This window comes from Salvelinus fontinalis, unplaced genomic scaffold (assembly GCF_029448725.1).
Source record: "Salvelinus fontinalis isolate EN_2023a unplaced genomic scaffold, ASM2944872v1 scaffold_0397, whole genome shotgun sequence".
NCBI classification, from domain to species: Eukaryota; Metazoa; Chordata; class Actinopteri; order Salmoniformes; family Salmonidae; genus Salvelinus; species Salvelinus fontinalis.
In genome coordinates this window covers 63804-76319 of record NW_026600606.1, presented here as the reverse complement: position 1 = coordinate 76319, position 12516 = coordinate 63804, and positions in this window count along the sequence as shown.

The window sequence follows — 12516 nt, the reverse complement described above, 5'->3', positions numbered from 1 at the left end:
TCATGTGTGTTATATCTACCTGCATCATGTGTGTTATATCTACCTGCATCATGTGTGTTATATCTACCTGTATCATGTGTGTTATATCTACCTGCATCATGTGTGTTATCTCTACCTGCATCATGTGTGTTATATCTACCTGTATCCTGTGTGTTATCTCTACCTGTATCCTGTGTGTTATCTCTACCTGTATCATGTGTGTTATATCTACCTGTATCCTGTGTGTTATATCTACCTGTATCATGTGTGTTATCTCTACCTGTATCCTGTGTGTTATATCTACCTACATCATGTGTGTTATATCTACCTGTATCATGTGTGTTATATCTACCTACATCATGTGTGTTATATCTACCTACATCATGTGTGTTATATCTACCTACATCATGTGTGTTATATCTACCTACATCATGTGTGTTATATCTACCTACATCATGTGTGTTTTATCTACCTACATCATGTGTGTTTTATCTACCTACATCATGTGTGTTATATCTACCTACATCATGTGTGTTTTATCTACCTACATCATGTGTGTTATATCTACCTGTATCATGTGTGTTATATCTACCTACATCATGTGTGTTATATCTACCTGTATCATGAGTGTTATATCTACCTACATCATGTGTGTTATATCTACCTACATCATGTGTGTTATATCTACCTACATCATGTGTGTTATATCTACCTGTATCATGTGTGTTATATCTACCTGTATCATGTGTGTTATCTCTACCTGTATCATGTGTGTTTTATCTACCTGTATCATGTGTTATATCTACCTGTATCATGTGTGTTATATCTACCTACATCATGTGTACTATCTCTACCTGTATCATGTGTGTTTTATCTACCTGTATCATGTGTTATCTCTACCTGTATCATGTGTGTTATATCTACCTACATCATGTGTGTTATATCTACCTACATCATATGTGTTATCTCTACCTGTATCATGTGTGTTATATCTACCTGCATCATGTGTGTTTTATCTACCTGTATCATGTGTGTTTTATCTACCTACATCATGTGTGTTATATCTACCTGTATCATGTGTGTTTTATCTACCTGTATCCTGTGTGTTATATCTACCTACATCATGTGTGTTATATCTACCTACATCATGTGTGTTATCTCTACCTGTATCCTGTGTGTTATCTCTACCTGTATCATGTGTGTTATATCTACCTGTATCATGTGTGTTATATCTACCTGTATCATGTGTGTTATCTCTACCTGCATCATGTGTGTTATATCTACCTACATCATGTGTGTTATCTCTACCTGTAACCTGTGTGTTATCTCTACCTGTATCATGTGTGTTATATCTACCTACATCATGTGTGTTTTATCTACCTGTATCCTGTGTGTTATATCTACCTGTATCATGTGTGTTATATCTACCTACATCATGTGTGTTATATCTACCTGCATCATGTGTGTTATCTCTACCTGTATCATGTGTGTTTTATCTACCTACATCATGTGTGTTATATCTACCTACATCATGTGTGTTATCTCTACCTGTATCATGTGTGTTTTATCTACCTGTATCATGTGTGTTATCTCTACCTGTATCCTGTGTGTTATATCTACCTGCATCATGTGTGTTATATCTACCTGTATCCTGTGTGTTATATCTACCTACATCATGTGTGTTATATCTACCTGTATCATGTGTGTTTTATCTACCTGTATCCTGTGTGTTATATCTACCTGTATCCTGTGTGTTATCTCTACCTGTATCATGTGTGTTATATCTACCTGTATCATGTGTGTTATCTCTACCTGCATCATGTGTGTTATATCTACCTGTATCCTGTGTGTTATATCTACCTGTATCATGTGTGTTATCTCTACCTGCATCATGTGTGTTATATCTACCTGCATCATGTGTGTTATATCTACCTACATCATGTGTGTTATCTCTACCTGTATCATGTGTGTTATCCCTACCTGTATCATGTGTGTTATATCTACCTACATCATATGTGTTATCTCTACCTGTATCATGTGTGTTATATCTACCTACATCATGTGTGTTTTATCTACCTGTATCCTGTGTGTTATATCTACCTACATCATTTGTGTTATATCTACCTACATCATGTGTGTTATATCTACCTGTATCATGTGTGTTTTATCTACCTGTATCATGTGTGTTATATCTACCTACATCATTTGTGTTATATCTACCTACATCATGTGTGTTATATCTACCTGTATCATGTGTGTTTTATCTACCTGTATCATGTGTGTTTTATCTACCTGTATCATGTGTGTTATATCTACCTGTATCATGTGTGTTATATCTACCTGTATCATGTGTGTTATATCTACCTGTATCATGTGTGTTATATCTACCTGTATCATGTGTGTTTTATCTACCTGTATCATGTGTGTTATATCTACCTACATCATGTGTGTTATATCTACCTACATCATGTGTGTTTTATCTACCTGTATCATGTGTGTTATCTCTACCTGTATCCTGTGTGTTATATCTACCTGTATCCTGTGTGTTTTATCTACCTGTATCCTGTGTGTTATCTCTACCTGTATCCTGTGTGTTATATCTACCTGTATCCTGTGTGTTTTATCTACCTGTATCATGTGTGTTATATCTACCTGTATCATGTGTGTTTTATCTACCTACATCATATGTGTTATCTCTACCTACATCATGTGTGTTATATCTACCTGTATCATGTGTGTTATATCTACCTGCATCGTGTGTTATCTCTACCTGCATCATGTGTGTTATATCTACCTGTATCATGTGTGTTATATCTACCTGCATCATGTGTGTTATCTCTACCTGCATCATGTGTGTTATATCTACCTGTATCCTGTGTGTTATCTCTACCTGTATCCTGTGTGTTATCTCTACCTGTATCATGTGTGTTATATCTACCTGTATCCTGTGTGTTATATCTACCTGTATCATGTGTGTTATCTCTACCTGTATCCTGTGTGTTATATCTACCTACATCATGTGTGTTATATCTACCTGTATCATGTGTGTTATATCTACCTACATCATGTGTGTTATATCTACCTACATCATGTGTGTTATATCTACCTACATCATGTGTGTTATATCTACCTACATCATGTGTGTTTTATCTACCTGTATTATGTGTGTTATATCTACCTACATCATGTGTGTTATATCTACCTGTATCATGTGTGTTATATCTACCTACATCATGTGTGTTATATCTACCTACATCATGTGTGTTATATCTACCTACATCATGTGTGTTATTGTCATAGCTGTCGCTCTCCTCATCCTCGGAAGAGGTGAGGAGAGAAGGATCTTCTGACCAAAATGCGGAGTCTGGGAAATATGCCATCTTTATTATTAATTACGATGGTCACGAAACAAAAACACTTTAACAAACTACAAAATAAGAAAACGACGTACAACGGAACCTGAACATAAACTTACATGGACAAACGTAAACTCACGAACAGGAACGGACATCAAAACGAACGAACAGCCAAACAGCTCCATATGTGAAAAAACATCGACAACACGATAGACATCACAGGAGACAATCACCCACCAACACACAGTGATAATGCCCTACCTAAATATGACTCTTGATTAGAGGAAAATGCAAACCACCTGCCTCTAATCAAGAGCCATACCAGGCAAACCGAAACCAACATAGAAACAGATAACATAGACTGCCCACCCAAAACACATGCCCTGACCAAAAACACATAAAAACTAACATAAATAGGTCAGGACTGTTACAGTACCCCCCCCCAAGGTGCGAACGCCGGGCGCACCAGCACAAAGTCCAGGGGAGGATCCGGGTGGGCAGTTGACCACGGTGGTGGTTCCGGCTCAGGACGCTGTCCCCATACCACCATAGTCACTCCCCTCTTCTGTCTACCCCCTCTAATGACCACCCTAACACTACCCTCCCCTAAATAAACAGCTAACACCGGGACAAGGGGCAGCACCGGGACAAGGGGTAGCACCGGGACAAGGGGCAGCACCGGGACAAGGGGCAGCACCGGGACAAGGGGCAGCACCGGGACAAGGGGCAGCACCGGGACAAGGGGCAGCACCGGGACAAGGGGCAACACCGGGACAAGGGGCAGATCCCAGCTGAAGGACTCTGGCAGGTCCTGTTTGGACGGCTCTGGCAGGTCCATGCAGGCTGACGGCTCTCGACGCTCATGGCAGACTGACGGCTCTCTACGCTCATGGCAGGCTGACGGCTCTCGACGCTCATGGCAGGCTGACGGCTCTCGACGCTCATGGCGCTCTGACGGCTCTGGCTGCTCATGGCTCTCTGACGGCTCTGGCTGCTCATGGCTCACTGACGGCTCTGGCTGCTCATGGCTCACTGACGGCTCTGGCTGCTCATGGCTCTTTGACGGCTCTGGCTGCTCATGGCTCTCTGACGGCTCTGGCTGCTCATGGCTCTCTGCCAGCTCTGGCAGATCCTGTCTGGTTAGCGGCTCTGGCAGATCCTGTCTGGTTGGCGGCTCTGGCAGATCCTGTCTGGTTGGCGGCTCTGGCAGATCCTGTCTGGTTGGCGGCTCTGGCAGATCCTGTCTGGTTGGCGGCTCTGGCAGATCCTGTCTGGTTGGCGGCTCTGGCAGATCCTGTCTGGCTGACGGCTCTAGCGGCTCCTGTCTGGCTGATGGCTCTAGCGGCTCCTGTCTGGCTGACGGCTCTGTAGGCTCATGGCAGACGGGCGGCTTTGCAGGCTCATGGCAGACGGGCGGCTTTGCAGGCTCCTGGCAGACGGATGGCTCAGATGGCGCTGGGGAGACGGATGGCTCAGATGGCGCTGAGGAGACAGATGGCTCAGATGGCGCTGGGGAGACGGATGGCTCAGATGGCGCTGGGGAGACGGATGGCTCAGATGGCGCTGGGGAGACGGATGGCTCTGGCCGGATATGGCGCACTGTAGACCTGGTGCGTGGTGCCGGAACTGGAGGCACCGTGCTAATGATAAGCACCTTCCTACTAGTGCGGGGAGCAGAGACAGGGCACACTGAACTCTCAAAGCGTACTCTATACCTGGTGCGTGGTACCGGCACTGGTGGCACCTGGCTGAGGGCACGCACCTCAGGACTAGTACGGGGAGAAGTGACAGTGTGTACAGGACTTGGGAGACGCACAGGTGGCTTAGTGCGTGGGGCCGGAACTGGAGGCACCGAACTGGATACACGCACTATAGGGAGAGTGCGTGGAGGAGGAACAGGGCTCTGGAAATGCACTGGTAGCCTAGTGCGTAATATAGGCACTGTAGGTACTAGGCTGGGGCGTGGAGGTGGCGCCGGAAATACCGGACCGTGCAGGCGTACTGGCTCTCTTGAGCATTGAGCCTGCCCAACCTTACCTGGTTGAATGCTCCCGGTCGCCCTGCCAGTGCGGCGAGGTGGAATAGCCCGCACTGGGCTATGCAGGCGAACCGGGGAAACCATGCGTAAGGCAGGTGCCATGTATGCCGGCCCGAGGAGACGCACTGGAGACCAGACGCGTTGAGCCGGCCTCATGACACCTGGCTCAATGCCCAATCTAGCCCTACCAGTGCGGGGAGGTGGAATAACCCGCACTGGGCTATGCACACGTACAGGAGACACCGTGCGCTCTACTGCGTAACACGGTGTCTGCCCGTACTCCCGCTCTCCACGGTTAGCCTGGGAAGTGGGCGCAGGTCTCCTACCTGCCCTTGGCCCACAACCCCTTAGCCCCCCCCCAAGAAATTTTTGGGAGTTACTCACGGGCTTTTCGGGCTTCCGTGCAAGACGTGTCCCCTCATAATTCCGGTTACTCCATCCACGTCTCCTAGCTGCCTCCTCATACCAGCGCTCCTGGGCTGTGGCTGCCTCACTCTTCTCACGAGAGCAGCGATTTCCTCCAGTTTGCGCCCAGGGTCCTCTACCAGACAGGATCTCCTCCCAAGTCCAAAAGTCCTTGTTGCTCCGTCGATTTTTCCCATACCGCTTGGTCTCTGTATTTTGGTGGGTGATTCTGTCATAGCTGTCGCTCTCCTCATCCTCGGAAGAGGTGAGGAGAGAAGGATCTTCTGACCAAAATGCGGAGTCTGGGAAATATGCCATCTTTATTATTAATTAAGATGGTCACGAAACAAAAACACTTTAACAAACTACAAAATAAGAAAACGACGTACAACGGAACCTGAACATAAACTTACATGGACAAACGTAAACTCACGAACAGGAACGGACATCAAAACGAACGAACAGCCAAACAGCTCCATATGTGAAAAAACATCGACAACACGATAGACATCACAGGAGACAATCACCCACCAACACACAGTGATAATGCCCTACCTAAATATGACTCTTGATTAGAGGAAAATGCAAACCACCTGCCTCTAATCAAGAGCCATACCAGGCAAACCGAAACCAACATAGAAACAGATAACATAGACTGCCCACCCAAAACACATGCCCTGACCAAAAACACATAAAAACTAACATAAATAGGTCAGGACTGTTACAGTTATATCTACCTGTATCAAGTGTGTTATATCTACCTGTATCATGTGTGTTATCTCTACCTGTATCCTGTGTGTTATATCTACCTGTATCCTGTGTGTTATCTCTACCTGTATCCTGTGTGTTATATCTACCTGTATCCTGTATGTTATATCATGTTATATCTACCTGTATCCTGTGTGTTATCTCTACCTACATCATGTGTGTTTTATCTACCTGCATCATGTGTGTTATATCTACCTACATCATGTGTGTTATCTCTACCTGTATCATGTGTGTTTTATCTACCTGTATCATGTGTGTTTTATCTACCTACATCATGTGTGTTATATCTACCTACATCATGTGTGTTTTATCTACCTGTATCATGTGTGTTATCTCTACCTGTATCATGTGTGTTTTATCTACCTGTATCATGTGTGTTTTATCTACCTGTATCATGTGTGTTATATCTACCTGTATCATGTGTGTTATCTCTACCTGTATCATGTGTGTTTTATCTACCTGTATCATGTGTTATATCTACCTGTATCATGTGTGTTATATCTACCTACATTATGTGTGCTATCTCTACCTGTATCATGTGTGTTTTATCTACCTGTATCATGTGTTATCTCTACCTGTATCATGTGTGTTATATCTACCTACATCATGTGTGTTATATCTACCTACATCATATGTGTTATCTCTACCTGTATCATGTGTGTTATATCTACCTGCATCATGTGTGTTTTATCTACCTGTATCATGTGTGTTTTATCTACCTACATCATGTGTGTTATATCTACCTGTATCATGTGTGTTTTATCTACCTGTATCATGTGTGTTATATCTACCTGCATCATGTGTGTTATATCTACCTGCATCATGTGTGTTATATCTTCCTACATCATGTGTGTTATATCTACCTACATCATGTGTGTTTTATCTACCTACATCATGTGTGTTATATCTACCTGTATCCTGTGTGTTATCTCTACCTACATCGTGTGTTATATCTACCTGTATCATGTGTGCTATCTCTACCTGTATCATGTGTGTTATATCTACCTGTATCATGTGTGTTATCTCTACCTGTATCATGTGTGTTTTAACTACCTACATCATGTGTGTTATCAATCAATTTTTCAATTTTATTTTATATAGCCCTTCGTACATCAGATAATATCTCGAAGTGCTGTACAGAAACCCAGCCTAAAACCCCAAACAGCTAGAATGCAGGTGTAGAAGCACGGTGGCTAGGAAAAACTCCCTAGAAAGGCCAAAACCTAGGAAGAAACCTAGAGAGGAACCAGGCTATGAGGGGTGGCCAGTCCTCTTCTGGCTGTGCCGGGTGGAGATTATAACAGAACTATGCCAAGATGTTCAAAAATGTTCATAAGTGACAAGCATGGTCAAATAATAATCATGAATAATTTTCAGTTGGCTTTTCATAGCTGATCATTAAGAGTTGAAAAACAACAGGTCTGGGACAGGTGGCGGTTCCATAACCGCAGGCAGAACAGCTGAAACTGGAATAGCAGCAAGGCCAGGCGGACTGGGGACAGCAAGGAGTCACCACGGGCGGCAGTCCCGACGCATGGTCCTAGGGCCCAGGTCCTCCGAGAGAAAGAAAGAGAGAAGGAGAAAATTAGAGAGAGCCAAGATTTTCAAAATGTTCATAAATGACAAGCATGGTCAAATAATAATCAGGAATAAATCTCAGTTGGCTTTTCATAGCCGATCATTAAGAGTTGAAAACAGCAGGTCTGGGACAGGTAGGGGTTCCATAACCGCAGGCAGAAGAGTTGAAACTGGAATAGCAGCAAGGCCAGGCGGACTGGGGGCAGCAAGGAGTCACCACGGCCGGTAGTCCCGACGTATGGTCCTAGGGCTCAGGTCCTCCGAGAGAAAGAGAGAAGGAGAAAATTAGAGAGAGCCAAGATTTTCAAAATGTTCATAAATGACAAGCATGGTCAAATAATAATCAGGAATAAATCTGTTGGCTTTTCATAGCCGATCATTAAGAGTTGAAAACAGCAGGTCTGGGACAGGTAGGGGTTTCGTAACCGCAGGCAGAAACAGTTGAAACTGGAATAGCAGCAAGGCCGGGCGGACTGGGGACAGCAAGGTGTCAGCATGCCCGGTAGTCCTGACGTATGGTCCTAGGGCTCAGGTTCTCAGAGAGAAAGAGAGAACGAGAGAATTAGAGAGAGCATACTTAAATTCACCCAGGACACTGGATAAGACAGGAGAAGTATTCCAGGTATAACCAACTGACCCCAGCCCCCCGACACATAAACTACTGCAGCATAAATACTGGAGGCTGAGACAGGAGTGGTCAGGAGACACTGTGGCCCCATCCGAAGAAACCCCCGGACAGGGCCAAACAGGAAGGATATAACCCCACCCACTCTGCCAAAGCACAGCCCCCACACCACTAGAGGGATATCCTCAACCACCAACTTACAATCCTGAGACAAGGCCGAGTATAGCCCACAAAGGTCTCCACCACAGCACAACCAAGGGGGGGCGCCAACCCAGACAGGAAGTTCACGTCAGTAACTCAACCCACTCAAGTGACGCACCCCTCCTAGGGACGGCATGAAAGAGCACCAGCAAGCCAGTGACTCAGCCCCAGTAACAGGGTTAGAGGCAGAGAATCCCAGTGGAGAGAGGGGAACCGGCCCTGGAGAGACAGCAAGGGCGGTTCGTTGCTCCAGAGCCTTTCCGTTCACCTTCACACTCCTGGGCCAGACTACACTCAATCATATGACCTACTGAAGAGATAAGTCTTCAGTAAAGACTTAAAGGTTGAGACTGAGTCTGCGTCTCTCACATGGGTAGGCAGACTGTTCCATAAAAATGGAGATCTATAGGAGAAAGCCCTGCCTCCAGCTGTTTGCTTAGAAATTTTAGGGACAATTAGGAGGCCTGCGTCTTGTGACCGTAGCGTACGTGTAGGTATGTACGGCAGGACCAACTCGGAAAGATAGGTAGGAGCAAGCCCATGTAACGCTTTAAAGGTTAACAGTAAAACCTTGAAATCAGCCCTTGCCTTAACGGGAAGCCAGTGTAGGGAAGCTAGCACTGGAGTAATATGATCAAATTTCTTGGTTCTAGTCAGGATTCTAGCAGCCGTATTTAGCACTAACTGAAGTTTATTTAGTGCTTTATCCGGGTAGCCGGAAAGTAGAGCATTGCAGTAGTCTAACCTAGAAGTAACAAATGCATGGATTAATTTTTCTGCATCATTTTTGGACAGAAAATTTCTGATTTTTGCAATGTTACGTAGATGGAAAAAAGCTGTCCTTGAAACAGTCTTGATATGTTCGTCAAAAGAGAGATCAGGGTCAAGAGTAACGCCGAGGTCCTTCACAGTTTTATTTGAGACGACTTTACAACCATCAAGATGAATTGTCAGATTTAACAGAAGATCTCTTTGTTTCTTGGGACCTAGAACAAGCATCTCTGTTTTGTCCGAGTTTAAAAGTAGAAAGTTTTCAGCCATCCACTTCCTTATGTCTGAAACACAGGCTTCTAGCGAGGGCAATTTTGGGGCTTCACCATGTTTCATTGAAATGTACAGCTGTGTGTCATCCGCATAGCAGTGAAAGTTAACATTATGTTTTCGAATAACATCCCCAAGAGGTAAAATATATAGTGAAAACAATAGTGGTCCTAAAACGGAACCTTGAGGAACACCGAAATGTACAGTTGATTTGTCAGAGGACAGACCATTCACAGAGACAAACTGATATCTTTCCGACAGGTAAGATCTAAACCAGGCCAGAACTTGTCCGTGTAGACCAATTTGGGTTTCCAGTCTCTCCAAAAGAATGTGGTGATCGATGGTGTCAAAGGCAGCACTAAGGTCTAGTAGCACGAGGACAGATGCAGAGCCTCGGTCTGACGCCATTAAAAGGTCATTTACCACCTTCACAAGTGCAGTCTCAGTGCTATGATGGGGTCTAAAACCAGACTGAAGCATTTCGTATACATTGTTTGTCTTCAGAAAGGCAGTGAGTTGCTGCGCAACAGCTTTTTCTAAAATTTTTGAGAGGAATGGAAGATTCGATATAGGCCGATAGTTTTTTATATTTTCCGGGTCAAGGTTTGGCTTTTTCAAGAGAGGCTTTATCACTGCCACTTTTAGTGAGTTTGGTACACATCCGGTGGATAGAGAGCTGTTTATTATGTTCAACATAGGAGGGCCAAGCACAGGAAGCAGCTCCTTCAGCAGTTTAGTTATATCTACCTGTATCATGTGTGTTATCGCTACCTGTATCATGTGTGTTATATCTACCTACATCATGTGTGTTATATCTACCTACATCATGTGTGTTATCTCTACCTGTATCATGTGTGTTATATCTACCTGTATCATGTGTGTTATCTACCTGTATCCTGTGTGTTTTATCTACCTGTATCCTGTGTGTTTTATCTACCTGTATCATGTGTGTTATATCTACCTGTATCATGTGTGTTATATCTACCTGTATCATGTGTGTTATCTCTACCTGTATCATGTGTGTTTTATCTACCTGTATCATGTGTGTTATATCTACCTACATCATGTGTGTTATCTCTACCTGCATCATGTGTGTTATCTCTACCTGTATCATGTGTGTTATATCTACCTAAATCATGTGTGTTATCTCTACCTGTATCATGTGTGTTATCTCTACCTGTATCATGTGTGTTATATCTACCTGTATCATGTGTGTTATATCTACCTGTATCATGTGTGTTATATCTACCTACATCATGTGTGTTATCTCTACCTGTATCATGTGTGTTATCTCTACCTACATCATGTGTGTTATCTCTACCTGTATCATGTGTGTTATCTCTACCTACATCATGTGTGTTATCTCTACCTGTATCATGTGCGTTTTATCTACCTGTATCATGTGTTATCTCTACCTGTATCATGTGTGTTATATCTACCTACATCATGTGTGTTATATCTACCTGTATCATGTGTGTTATATCTACCTGTATCATGTGTGTTATATCTACCTACATCATGTGTGTTATATCTACCTGTATCATGTGTGTTATCTCTACCTGTATCATGTGTGTTATATCTACCTGCATCATGTGTGTTTTATCTACCTACATCATGTGTGTTATATCTACCTACATCATGTGTGTTATATCTACCTACATCATGTGTGTTATATCTACCTACATCATGTGTGTTATATCTACCTACATCATGTGTGTTATATCTACCTGTATCCTGTGTGTTTTTTATCTACCTGTATCATGTGTGTTATATCTACCTGTATCATGTGTGTTATATCTACCTGTATCATGTGTGTTATATCTACCTGTATCATGTGTGTTATCTCAACCTGTGTCATGTGTGTTATATCTACCTGTATCCTGTGTGTTATATCTACCTGTATCCTGTGTGTTATATCTACCTGTATCCTGTGTGTTTTATCTACCTGTATCCTGTGTGTTATCTCTACCTGTATCATGTGTGTTATATCTACCTGTATCCTGTGTGTTATATCTACCTGTATCATGTGTGTTATATCTACCTGTATCATGTGTGTTATATCTACCTACATCATGTGTGTTATATCTACCTACATCATGTGTGTTATATCTACCTACATCATGTGTGTTATATCTACCTGTATCCTGTGTGTTTTATCTACCTGTATCATGTGTGTTATATCTACCTGTATCATGTGTGTTATATCTACCTGTATCATGTGTGTTATATATCTACCTGTATCATGTGTGTTATCTCAACCTGTGTCATGTGTGTTATATCTACCTGTATCCTGTGTGTTATATCTACCTGTATCCTGTGTGTTATATCTACCTGTATCCTGTGTGTTTTATCTACCTGTATCCTGTGTGTTATCTCTACCTGTGTCATGTGTGTTATCTCTACCTGTATCCTGTGTGTTATATCTACCTGTATCATGTGTGTTATATCTACCTGTATCATGTGTGTTATATCTACCTGTATCATGTGTGTTATATCTACCTGTATCATGTGTGTTATATCTACCT